Consider the following 14778-nt stretch of genomic DNA (forward strand, 5'->3'; position numbering starts at 1 on the left):
AACATTATACTAAGCAAATTATTATTCATAATTGTTTAATATATAAGGTATTTTTCTCCTTACTTTCTTCCTTCCTTTTTACAAATTCGGCGTGTATTCGAGAGGTCCAGGTTCGAGTCCCGGTGAGAACATTGCTCACATATTATGTTTACTGCTTCAAAATAACTTAATGACTCTACAAAGGAAGCATCAACGAACTGGAAATGCCCTTACGCTTCCTTGAAAGTTAAAAATTTCGACTAAGTTTCGATTTTCAGGAATTAACTTGAATTGATTATAAGAAATGTTCACAATATGAATCTAATGTTTAAGGTTATGCTGTTGTTTTGAGTAATAATCTGCCATAAATATATTTAGTTTTCTGTTGGCAGAAAAATCTAACAGATGTCTTTTCAAGCTTTATTATTTCTTAAGTTGTGAAATTTTAAGATCGGTATTATTCTCACTGATTCAATGGAATTCATTTACAATGCTAAGCGGACAACCAGCACCCAAATCTGAATTGATTACCTGGGATTCTAGATGTAAATACTTTAATCACAGTGCCAACATCTTTATTTGAAAAGGAAATGGAAGAGATATTGAGTTGGAAGAAGATCGATTCTAAGTCCGCGTGAATTTAGTTGCGCCTTAATTGATACTATCGGAATATTCCGTCCCTAATTATGCGCTTACAAATGCTTAAAGTAAAAATTTTCGAGATTATTGCTAATGTCTTCAAAAGAAATAAAAATAATAATATAATTTTCAGCTTCTTAACATACGTGGTAACTCAGCTGTAACTTTCTTGTACATGAATAGATGGAGGATAAAGTTTCAAACTCTCGCTAATATTTAATTGTTCTGTTGCTTCAGTTTCATTTTACTCTTACAGTTGTTTTTAATTGTTTCGTCTGTTTAGTGTAGAGAAATAATAATAATAGTAATAATAAAAAAGGCTGAAATCTTTCGGATTTTATATTACGCCAAAAGGGGCATTTGTTTTCCATATACATGCACGTACACGTTTCCAGAGCATTTGGGCTAATGCTTCTTTGGGCTAAAATTACTTAAAAACAACCTATCTTTAGAATTTTCGATGGACCTCGCGCGTTGGAAATAAAAATGCTTTTTCCCGTACAGTGTTGCCGCTTTGAAATCGTTCAGTTTGTAAATAAAAACTTCACCAAAGTTTTATAAAATTTGAAATACAAAATAAAATATTTAAAAACAGCATATCTTTAGAATTTCTGATAGACAGTCTCGCGTGCTAGAGATAAGAATATTTTTTTTCGTATAGTGTTGCCACTGCTCTCTTTGAAATCGTTGAGTTTTTTATAAGGTATTTCTCTGGCCTATTTATCATGCTTTCATGGTGTAATAGTCAGCAAACTCGGCGCGTATTCGAGGCTCGAGTCCCGGCGAGGGCAATGCTCATTTTTCATCTCTCCTGCTTCGAAATAACTTAATGTCTCTACAGTTGCACCCAAACTAGAAAATTTGGTGGATGATGATTCTCTACCACCAGGACTTGATGACTGGGTCCCCTAATCCCTAGTCGCCCTTTATAAGCGGGAGTATATTAGGTATTTCTCCCGACTTCTCAGCGTGCCTTCGTGGTGTAATGGCCAGCACACTCGGCACGTATGGAGAGGTCTGAGGTTTGAGCACCGGCGATGCCGTTGCCCATTTTTCATGTCTCTTGCTTCTAAATAACCTAATGACTCTACGCGTTAATAAAAAATTCGTTAAAGCTTTACAAAATATGAAACAGATAATAAAAATTTCGAAATTCAAAATTCGGTGTCTAGGCGTCGGGTGGAGGATTACGTTATTCAAAATTTGATGTCTATAGGTAACGTCGTTTTTTTCACAGTGCGAAAAACATGCATACATTCTTGCAGATTCTTCATTATTTAATTTCTTTAAATATAATACAGGGTGATAATATTTGGTGGCAACAATTTAAAAAGTGATTCGCCGTTTATAGTGAAACGTTAAAGAATGTCGTTTGAAGGCTAATAGTTCTTCAGAGTCACCGCTCCTTTGGGGTAAAAATTGTCACTTTGGTTATTGAAATATAACAAAATATATTTCTTTTCTATTTTAAATTGAGAAGCTATAGCTCCTATTTTATTTAATTTTAAACTCTCTTCTTTTTATGTTTGGATTAAATCTCTTTAAGTATAAAGCTATCATGCTTAGAAGGGATACCATCATGCAGGTCTTTCTAATAATGACATGTAAGTCACCTTACACATAAGATTACTTGGAAACTGCATGTAACTGTCTAATAGGAATGAAACCCAGGATGACCTGGCTTTAATTTTGTGTTCCGTTATCCTATTCATGCCTGTAAAGGGCAAAAAAATCATCATTCTTATCATTTGGAACATAAGACTTACCAGAACAGCTGAACACGTTGTCGAATCAATTTTTGCCCAGCAAGCTCAAACATTAGTGACCCTGAGGAGATATTTTAACAAATATTCACTTACTAGAACATTGCAGTTGGATTATGATGTACGTTTACTAAAATATCCACAACGATAGGAATTCAACAGGGAAGTTGATTATTAATAATTTATAAATAATAAAGTTTGTAATATTATTTATGAGATTTTTAAATCATAACTAAAAACGTTTAGGCTCTAATTAAGCTATGGCATGCATTTTGAACCATTTTTCAATCTCTGAAATCACTTTTCAAAAGTTAACTTTTGGACTTCAAACGTAATTTTTGGACTCATTAGCATTACGTATATAGTTTAACAATCGTTCACTTTGTTTTCAGTTTGATTCATTAACAGCAATTCAGCCTTGGGAAGCTTAGAAAATGGTACTCTTCTTAAATGATGAATGCTACCTTCCTCTTAGAATCTCTTACATCATATCCTTTGGACTGCGACTCTTTTATAACGCCCCAATTACTGTCGCGTCCCCCATTGGACGACGAGGACGGGAGACATCATAGAGATAAATGACCCCTGTTTTCGTGTCCAAAACTCTCCAAGAAACTTTAGAGTGCCCTCCGGAACTTCCTGTCCCTAATCCGATAAGGAAGGAGCAAAATTGACTTTAAGCGCCACCTAAAACTCCCTTTTTACCGAATTTAACTGATGGTTAATGGCTCTCGAAGACACCGGATGGACCTCTGCAGCTCCCAGGGATTGAAATTAATTTAAGTTACCGCCGCTAGCGCTTTTTAAGGCGTTGCTTTCCGTCCTGTTTCTTTAATGTTTTGCTCTTTTTATTCCCCCACATCTCCTTTAAAGTGGCAACATGTTCTGCCCTGCCCTCTGTCCGACGTCGTGTTAATCATGTTAGCGGAGACGGCGCGCGAGGAGTCATGGCGCTGTCAAAGCGGGGATGATTTTTAAAGTTCGTTTTTAGGCACCTCGTAAGTGGAATTTTTGTAATTTTGTTTCCGAAGCATCGTTTTCTCAAATTCAGGTAGGATCTTGAAGTCTTTAGGCTTTCAAGCGAGGATGCCATTGGACTTGACGTGTTCATTATAACAAACCATCACATCCATTTCCAAAAATTTTTATATGAATAAATTCTCTTTATATATACGAAATCTAAGATGTTTCAGCTGAGTGAGAAGCTTTCTTTCTTTTTAGAAAAATAATGAAACTATGCCGAAAAACATTTGGCTTCGCTTGTTTTCAGTTTGCTTATGTATTTTAATTTAGGCGAATGCTAAAAAATTTAAAAGGTAATAAAAATAAGTATTTGTCTTTTAAGTATTGTACAAAATAAAGAATACATGTTCAAATTATGAATAGACACATTCAAATATAAACTGAAATTTTCATGTTGCTTTTTTATAAAGAATTTAACATAATCATTACTCATTAAGCCAAAACATACATGTTTGAAGTTGCTAATAGTAGTCATAATTTCGTTCCTGTTACTTGTAATCAGCGTGCCAAAACAGGATGTTCACAACAGTGTTGCGCCGCGAATCGTCATTATATTTTTGGCTAACAGAAATGTTATTCTGTCTTATGTTTATTCGAGATTTGATGAGCGTCTGTAAATACAGGGTATGGTATGAAAGGTGAAAATCGTTTAAATAAGTACGAGTGAGAGTTAGAAATGAACCCCATGCCTAGAATTTGATTTGCTTCCATCAAAAAAATGGTAGCCCTCACACAGCTGCTTTGATGACAAAAGTGCTAAGAAGAATCAAATGGCATGTCCTACTCCATCCTGCATATAGCCCAGACTTACCAGCATTGGAATGTTTTCCTTCTATATCCATTTAAAGAATTTAGTGACGAAGGAGTCACCAAGTTTAATGAGTAATTTATTGAATGCAAGAACAGGTCAGCATACAACACCAAAAGACGTTTAATTTTCTGAAATTAAGAAATTTCCTGGGTGCTAAAACAAGTACATGCAGTCGCAGGTGACTACATGGGGAAAACAGTGTAGACATTCCATGCATTCAATAAATAAAATGTAACTTGCAAATAATTCCTTTTTATATTTGTACGTCTGTGGTAAAAATATATTTCATATCAATCATAACGATAACTCTAAAATTCTTTCAGTTTAAAATAGGAATTTTTTACAGCAGACTGTATAATTTAAACATCACATAGTGCCAAATTTAACCTGGGGTCATTTGATAAATCATGTTAAATTATACGAGAATTTAAAACAGAAATATTCATTTCATCTGAAAAAATGCTCGAATACTGTGGAAAAATAAATGATTAAACTTTGCCGACTAGCCAAAACTGCGAAATGCTGGCAAATCGTTCCGGATTGAATGCTTGACGGTGAAAAATGCTGGCTGAGGGATTTTATCTTAGCGTAATTTAAATACAGACCAATCTCCTTCGAAAGTCCTCCACTAAATCTTCGCTTATTTTAAACAGATGCACTTCTCGTGTTTTGCCGTAATTAATTAATCATTTGAAAACATTACCTTATAAGGTGTTTCTCCCGCCTTAGCATGCCTTCGTGGTGTAGTGCTCAGCACACTCGAACTAAAAAAGGTGGTGGATGATGATTCTCCATCACCAAGAACTGGCGATTGGATTCCCTAATCCCAGTCGCCCTTTAAAGCGGGGAGTATATACGGGATTTCTCCCACCTTCTTAGCATGCCTTCGTAGTGTAATGGTCAGCACACTCGGCGCGTATCGAGAAGTCCGTGGTTCGAGTCCCAGCGAGAACACTGCTCATTTTTCACATCTCCCGCTTAAATAACTTAATGACTGTAGAACCTAATCTTATCGAACTTAAGTCCCATTTGCCTGAATTTCGGTAAACAGAAAGAAAAGATTCACTGAAGGAATGAATTTGGGAACAGTTGTTTGTAGTTTCTTCAAGTCTAATTTCCACTTTTTCATTCTTAATAAGTAAATATCTATTTTATGAAGCAAACAAATAGAATCTCTAGATTGAATTTCCATCAGTAGCGTAGGGGCTAAGACGGTATAGACTGCCGCTGGGTTGGAAATATGGCGATGCATAGATATTTTTTCGTGTATAACGTTAAGTAGATCCAATTTTTTATCTTAGAAAATTCTCTACGAAGACATCTGTCCGCTTGGGCTAGGTAACTTTTATATATTACACTTCTGTGATCAGCTATACAAGTTAACAAACTATAGATAGCAGGTGAAAATAGTGCAGGTATGAGATATTCCTCCAAGAAGTGACATTAAAACATCTATGTTCATTAATAAATTATGTCACTTAAGACTTTTTATGCTAAAAGAATTCCTAAAATATCAGTCATAAAAAGTAGAAAGAAAGGAAAATGGGATGCGTCAAAGATTTTAGGAAATTTTATGTAAAATTGAATAGATTATAAGTTAAGATTTGAACTTTTATGAAGAAATTTGTCAATATTCTGAAACTTAAAACTTAGGGTTATTTAAGCAATATTATAACATTTTTAATTTCGTGTATTTATTAACTACTATTTTTTTTCAAGTATATAAAATGTATCACTATGATTTCTCATCTTACGTTTTCCCAACTTCATCTGTAGGATATTGGTTTCATAACTGAAAACTGATGAATACAATAAAAGAAAAATCTAACATTTTAAAAATTACACGCACATATAATTAGACATTAGTCAATTTATAAAAGAACAACATACTTTGAATCATCATTAAAACACTAATCTTTCGCAGCTAGTCTGTATATTCAGTCAGTATATTGCAGCATTTTTTAAGTACGAATTTATTAAAATAAAACATTCAGAATAAAAATTAGGGACTTAGACGGAAACATTGAGGAAAAATGCTATAAAAGCATAAGTTAATTTTATAAAGCAATAAAACATTTCAGAATTTAATATTCCAAATGTTTGGAATATTCTGATTAAATTAAAGCGATCAACTTTCAACGAAGTCCAGAAATTCGACAAGATGTTTCAAGTTTTAATCTTTCTTTTGATTTCAAAGAGTTTACGCAATATTTCTCCACAAACTGTCTAAATACTAAGTTATTTAGAAAGCTCTCAACGAAAAATATTATTCTCATTGTTTTTCTGATTCAAATAACAGAATTTTGTTCATGAGAATAGTCAGAATGTAAATTTAACGCACTAAAAACAACACAAGTAAAAACTCAAGGGGGAAAAACTCCTTTCAATCCCAAACAGCTAAAAACGACTCAATACCGCAGACAAAGTGTTTGTAGTTGACGAAACTTGGGGTCCCTCTTCCAGAAGCCTATTAGCACTGACGACCAAAATTGGCCCAATCACTGAACGACACGTAAAACTAAAACGGCAGCTTCCATCCTCCCCACCCAAATCCATATTTTCCCCGAAGGTTGGAGTTAGGTTTGGGAGTTTTCGTGCTGCTGCTAGACGATACACCAGCTTTTTGTTCTTTTATGTGCATCAGTGAAAAGATTTAGCGACTTCATTTTTAGGCTCTTAAAAGAAGTTTTACGTAATTAAACGACAGAGTCTTTTCTTTTATTTTATATAAAATATTTAATCCCTCGAAAGAGATTTAAATTTTAAAAACAATTACTAAATAATAGTGCATGTTGTTTGGAGTATGTAAGTGAGGTTTGCTATCCTTTTGGCATCACATATTTACGGAAGGGCAGCTATAAGGTTTAGTATTAGGTGAAGGAAAACAGTTGAAATTATTTATTTCTATTTTTTATGTATTACAACTCAAGATCATAATACAGAACTAGTTGCTGCTGCAAAAATACAAGATCACAGGGAATCAAAAATAAAGGAAAAAAGTCTGAAAATCTTCAGATTTTATATTACTCCCAAAGGGGCGTTTTTTTAATGTTTTGTGGGTTACATTTATTTATTAAATATCATGTTCTTCGCACTTAAACTATAAAATTTGATTCAACAGCAATATCACAAAATAATCTAAAAGAGCATATCTTTAGAATTTTCGATAAACAGTCTCGCGCGCTAGCGATAAAAATGTTTTTTTTTCCATGCCATCAAGTCTTGAATTTTTAACAACAAAGTTGCGATGGCAATAATTAACTTTACAAAAAGTTACTGCAGTTTTTTGATGAGGGAAACATGCATTCTGTACGAATTTCGCTTTATTATACTGAACCTTAGAATTAAAAAATTATACCTCTTTTACGAGCGTACCTTACATTTCTTAGAATTAAATAAGAATATTATATCTAAAACTCGAAGAAATTTATACATAATTTTAATTCATTTGATTGTTGGAGCTTTCGGTGGGTTAGTGGTGACTTACTGGTGTTTCAGGTTTTTAATAATAAATGAATAAACAAATAAATATAAATGGTAAATATATTACGGAATTTGACTAAATGTATTCTGATATTGGAAAGTTTTCAATTATTCAGATAAACTTTGAAAAATTTCTTAAAAATGTGATATGTTTGTTAGAAAATTTCGTGCACATTTATTTTATTTTTGATGCTAATTTGATGTTTTGTGATTGTTTTAAACTTTTTTATTGTTCTTTGTTTCTTTAAATTTCAATAAAAATTTTAAGCATAAAATATAATTTCGCAGGTTTTTATTTTAAATTTAACTCGAATTTTGAAAGTTTTTAATTGAAATCCCTAAAATTCAGAACCAAATTTAAATCGTTAATGCTAATTAAAAATAACACAAGATTATCTTTTACCACAATTTTACCTTTTCTTTTTTGTATGTTCAGGTGTTATATTTGAACAGCCTAATGCGGATTAAAATGATTACGGCTTCAAATTGCGATTCAATATTACAATTGTATCATTCACGTACATAATAATTTTTATAAATTCGGGGAATCTTTAACATTCGTAGTTTTTAATTCAGTAAAGAAAATAGGTGAAAGTCCATACATCCAGGTGAAAGATTATGAGGATAGTTTTTTTTTAATAACACTGCTAAATGAATTCTCTGAAGTTCTCTGTGAAAAATGCAAAGAAGTTTGTTTCTCTGCAATAAAGAGCACTCTGCAATGAAAATGCATTCAAAGGCGCTGTATGTAAATTTTTCATTCATTGAGAAACTAAAATGTTCAGTGACAAATACCTATACTTTTAAAATCGGTTCGCTTCTGTTTGTTTGTTTGTGGCATCATCTCCTCCGGAACGGCGGGAAGTTGAGTTTCGAGAGAGGTAACCACCGGATTCCAAAAATTTGTAGGAAGCCATTTCGAGAATTCTCATCTTCGTACGACTTCAACTAGACGAGATATTAAATAAAAATTCTGAAAACTCTATTTTTCGTCCTCATTTTTCTGAGTGGCATCAGTCTCGCACGCTGGATACAAAAATCTGCTTTATTTCGAAAAGTGTTGCCACTACTCGCTTTCAAATCGTAGAGTTTGTTAATAAAAAAATTGTAAGTTTTACAAAATATGAAATAAACATAATATTGCCAAACATTAAATGTATTATTATTATATAATGTCATGTTCTGACGTTGAAGAAAATACGCGATTTCCTGTGACGTCATTGAATGCCGAAAATGTTTCGTTAATGTGTGCATTTAAAATAAACAGCTGCTATGGACAAATTTTTTGTTTCGGATTAAGATAATTGACACGGTATGTTATTGCTACGTTAATTATTTTATTGATATTGAGAAAAAGGCTTTCATATTACATTAAATTTAAATCATGACGTCATACGTATACATATTAACCTTAAATATCCAAAGAATTTTGTTCCCGGTTTGGCAACAACAAAAAGATTATTTACGAATTGGTTGGTGTTTGGAAAGAATGAACTGACTTCATTTATATTGAAATGTTTTTATGCGCTTTCTTTTCAGGTGTACATAAAACTCATAAATTTTGCTTTGCTCACGGCTAGCAACTTTGTATACAGTACATTAAATTAATATTTCACTTTATTTTCAGTTTTTCAGCAAATAAAAACTTATAAATATTGTTTTGGTCGCAGCCAGCTCATCCTAGTCATTAATTAATTTATGAGGTAGTTATTTTTCATTATCGAAGAAAGCAGTCCAGTGAAGCTTTATAAGATATTTTTAGCATTGTCACCTGTTTTCATCCGCTGTGTAACTTTAGTTGTCTTCTCTATATAAAGGTAATATGTCAGAACTTAGCACTATGATACACTTTTTGCGATACCCTACAAAGCTGTTTTAACGAAATATCGTACATTATCCTTTACGTTTTCTGAATTTTACATCGAATTTTCGAGATTTAAAATATTTTCACCAGCTCCATGGCTTTGTTCATAGAATAACGCTTTTATTCTTGTAAAGCTTTGTAAGTCTCGGTGAATCCTCTCTGTACCATTTTTTTATCTTTTCATCATCTTTCTCCACTCTGAAAAACATGAAAATTAAATAAACGTATTGCAAATTGCAGTGGTATAATATACCTAAATGACGCTAATATGCGAAAGTAAATCGTGAGGCTGCAGGAGAAGCGTTTTGATATTACTCTACTGCCAGATTCATAGTTCATAAAATAATAATACAGCGTACAAAAATTAAAAAATAAAAAAAGGTCTGAAAGCTTTTAGATTTTACATTACGCCCAAAGGGGCGTTTTTTTTTTAACGTTTTGTGAGTTACCTTTATTTATTAAATATCATGTTCTTCGCATTTAAACCATAAAATTCAATTCAACAGCAATATCGCAAAACAATTTTAAAATGGACATATCTTTAGAATTTCCGATACATAGTCTCGCGCGCTGTAGATATTTTTTTCCCGTACAGTTTTGCCATTGCTCGCTTGAAATAGACGAGTTTTTAATCAAAAATTCGTTAAAGTGTTACAAAATATGAAATCGATAATAAAACAAATTCCTAGTTCCAAATTAAAGCTTCCATATGCCCATATTCGAGTGGAGAACTGCATTATTCAAAATTTGATGTCTCTAGGTATCGTTGTTTTATCACAGTGAGAGAAACATACGTACATTTATGCAGATTCTTCATTACCTAATTTTTTTAAATATAGCGCAGGGCGATAATACTTGGTGGCAACAATCTGAAAAGTAAAACAGACATTTAATGTTTTCGACGAAAATGCCAAACGAAAATAATAGCCCTTTGGGCTAAAAATAAATAAAGTAAAATAAAATTATGCATACCCCCAAGTAATCCTTGAGATAAATGTTGCAGCGGAAACATGTTTGCAAGCGAATAATGTGGCAACGATAGATGAGATAAGAACTTCATTCAGGAAAAAATGGCCAACGATACATGTGAGAGAACAATCGCTGAGTGAACATAAACCCAGATTTATTTTAGTTCTTCAGCATTTCTCGGCTTAATCCTGCAATTTGGGGAATTCATATATGTTGCTTTTTCAGCACTTACGATTAGTATGCAGTGAAACCACATTGAAAGGCAAAATGAATATTCTTGTAATATGTGATTATAAAATCATTTAGCGATGTGATATCAACATTTAAATATTTAATGCTATTTTAAGAACACTTGAATGGCACTTGTTGCATTCTTTCCTTTCCTTGAAATTAGTTACATAAACCTACCGGGCTATCTTTCAGGGCATAAAGCGAAAAAAAATAAAGAAACTTAATTTTACAAGCTTTCAGATCCTCTTATGCCTTTCTTTCCGTAATAAAGAACTTCATGCCTCACCATATATTTTATCCATTGCTGCCACTTAATAAATTTCAGCAGCAGAAATGTATGGTGCAGTGTGTTCTGGTATACTTTGAAACAATGCTTCCAAAATATGTATTTTCTGACTATCCGCACCAAGAAAAATCGCTAATTCATTCGCGACTTCGTGAATTGGAAGAAAATATTTGTTTTATTATCTTTACTGCTCAAAATTACTGTTATGTTTATAAATAATAATAAAAAGAAGCATTTAATAAGAAGTGAAAAATTTCGAACCAATTTCACTTGCATTTCGGTACTTCGCTTTCAGTACTTGACACTAGATTTTCACAAATTCTTTTATTTATGAACAACTCTATAACTGTATTCTCTAGTATATGACACTACCGCATTTCTTCCAAAAATAAATGCTTTCGTTTCATCAAATCGTAAACTTATAAGGTATTTCTCCCACTAACTTAGCATGCCTTTGTGTTGTAGTGGTCAGCACACTCTCCGCGTATTCGAGAGGTCCGTGGTTCAAGTCCCGGAGAGAGCATTACTCATTTTTCAACTCTCATGCTTCGAAATAACCTAATATCTCTACAGTGGTGACCGAACTAAAAAAAGGTGGTGGATGATGATTCTCCATCACCAAGATCTGGCGATTGGGTTCAATAATCCCAGTCGCCATTTAAAAGGGAGAACATATAAGCTATTTCTTCCGCCTTCTTAGCATGCCTCCGTGGTGTAGTGGTCAGCACACTCGGCGCTTATTCGAGAGGTCCGTGGTTCGAGTCTCGGCGAGGACATTGCTCATTTTTCACGTCTCTTAGCATCGAAATAACCTAATGTCTCTACAAACTCTAGTACCACTACGATTCATTGCGACAAAATAATAACAGAATTTGCATGTGAAAGGGTCATCTACGTAATGACTGTTAAATACGAAATGTGTGAATCCACACGTACTCGACACCTGCATAACATATGCATAATAACACAGTCCTCGTAGAAAATATGCCAAAAACGTGGCAAATTTACTGAATATTGATTCTGAAGTTAGAGATTATCAGAAAGCACTCCCAATTGTTTCAGCCGTGTAATCATGTGCATCTGGCTATACCATCTACATGTAGTTAAGCATTATCAGAACCCACATGCATATAATTATTTAGTTAGTCAAACGATTCCCTGGAAAAGCTATGTAGTAATGAAGTAATAATAATTAAGCATGTGTAAATATTATAAATTACTTGATAATACTAAAGTAAATTTGCATTATAGGTAAATATACATAATTAGAAAATAAGGGAAAATATTTCAGAACATTCTATGACCTATTAAAAATTTTCTAGCGATCCATCCGTAAATGGGTCGCGATGTCGATCCACGTTTTAACCATTGATCCGAGCTTTGAGAACCATTGCTCTAAACATATTTCTGCAAAAATGACTGTTAAAAGTTGCTCTTGACAAAAATGACTGTTAGCTAATTGACCAAAACGAAGATTTTGTAGTAGTTACATAAAATTTTTATATTTCTTGCTGTTTGTCATTCTTAATTGGTGAATTGTAATACTACTAAGAAAAAGCATAGAAATAACTTTTAGTTACAGTTATTTTAAAGGTAAAAAAAAATAATAAACATTCTCAAAATGGAAATCTGAAATGTTTCAGATTTTAAATTATGTCCAAAGGGGCGTTTTTTTTACGTTTTGTGAGTTACATTTATTTTTTAAATATCATGTTCTTCGCACTTAAACCATAAAATTCAGTTCAACATCAATATCACAAAATAGTTTTAAAATGAGCATATATTTAGAATTTCCCATACAGAGACTCACGCGTTGGAGACAAAAATACTTTTTCTGTACAACGTTGCCATTGCTCGCTTCGAAATCCTTGAGTTTGTTAATCAAAAATTCGTTAAAGTTTTACAAAATAGGAAATCGATAATAAAACAAATTCCAAATTTCAAATTTGGTCTTCCACATGCCCATATTCGTAGGAGGATTACGTCATTCAGAATTCGATGACTCTATGCATCGTTGTTTTATCACAACGCAATATACATACATTTAGCAACGAGAAATATTTATGCAGATTTTTCATTATTTAGTTTCTTTAAATATAACACAGGGCGATAATACTTTGTGGCAACAGTTTGAAAAGTGATTCGCCGTTTGTAGTGATTCGACGCAAAATGGCAAATGAAAACAATAGTCCTTCAGGGACAAAGCCCTTTTGGACTAATAATAAAGGGAATCTGTTTTAAGTTTCTAGTCAATGGTTAATTTCTTTTTTCTGATGGACATGTTCTGATCAAATAAAAGACGCCACTTTTAATCTTGTTTACCACAATACCTTTCGAGAGCTAAAATTAGCACTGCTGTTCAGATTAAGTAGCCACTGAAGCAAACTAAATATTTAAAGAATAAATAAAACCATAAAACTGAATCTTACTAATATGAAATTGCAAAACATTGTGTCCATGCATTAAACTCTAAAGCAAGAAGCATGTTTCATAATAGACTAACATTTCCAAATATTTTGTCTTCGAGATCTCATTTCTTCGCACTCACTTTCATAGCCACTGTGAAAACTGACGTTCCAAACGAGAATTCCATAAACCGATAAACTGAAATAACAAAAAAAAAAAAAAAAAAAAAAAAAAGAAACCTCCTCCTTCTTTTACCCTTCTAAGAACGGGACTTCTCATCGAACACTGTAATATGACCACTGTCCGGTTGGAAGGTCAACGTATACGATTCGTTGAGGATTATTTTTTCCGGGAACCGTCACTCAATTTTGATTGGCAAGGGTATTGAAGCTGACATCACCATCTGGTCGAGTCCAGCAAACGGACACCTCTCCAACACCCTCTTTGACTTCGAATCTTTTGCTCTTGCTGTTTTCCCGCGCACCCTCTCCCACTCACTACTGCGATGACGGCGTAGGACGAGAAGTCTTCGCAACCTGCTGCCGAAGATTCTCAGCTCAGACGCCGACAGAGAATCTTCGCTTATCCCGTACTTGAGAGCATCGATTTTCAGTTGAAAAGATTGAAGTTTCAACCCAAAATTCAGAATTTTTCATCAGTTTCTTAGAATCGAAATATTATGAAAGGATTTTTTTACTTTTTAAATGCTAAAATAAATTAACTGTGCTTATATCTAATTTTCGATGGTTAGTTAGGGTTTTGTTTTCAGGTTTTTATGTAGGAATTTAAATAAATGTTTTGTTTTCAGTTTTATTGCTTTTAACTATTTACTTGTTTCTGATTTTAAATAATTGGAAATGTTTTTAATTTATTCTAGCTTAGCATCTAATTTTTGATTAGCTAGAATAGTAGCCCAGCAATTTAACATATGTATAAAATAAATATAAACCAGTTTCGTATAAAATATCCTGAAGGTATTAGGCAGCATTATTAAGAAGGATGTTTTTAAAAAAATCATGTTTCGACTTTTTTTGTCTTCGTCAATTAGTTTTAGAATGAGGTGGGGGTTTTTTTTTGTTTGTTTGTTTTTATCCCAGAAATTTAAAAAGTATACCCGATTTTTATCTTGGTTTTTATCTTCGAATTATTTTATCTTGGTTAGTTTTTTTTTATCTGAAGAGTATAAAAATATCTTACTAAGTACCTGGGTACTTTTATACTTTTTGGATAGCAGTTCAATGCATTACGCTGATAGTATGTTTCTAAATGTTCAATGAACTTTATTTCAAACGGTTTGTCAATTACTTAACCCATCTTTTGTCAA

The 14778-nt window shown here is 32.9% G+C and overlaps 1 long non-coding RNA gene across 1 annotated transcript in view; it reads left to right on the forward strand.

The window, feature by feature from the left end:
• Positions 1-14778, forward strand: part of LOC118195389 (uncharacterized) — a 123928-nt gene that overhangs the window by 63468 nt on the left and 45682 nt on the right. The window lies entirely within an intron of this gene.

Source organism: Stegodyphus dumicola, chromosome 9 (genome assembly GCF_044657685.1).
Source record: "Stegodyphus dumicola isolate Sdum_Otavi_A_Nest chromosome 9, ASM4465768v1".
NCBI lineage: Eukaryota > Metazoa > Arthropoda > Arachnida > Araneae > Eresidae > Stegodyphus > Stegodyphus dumicola.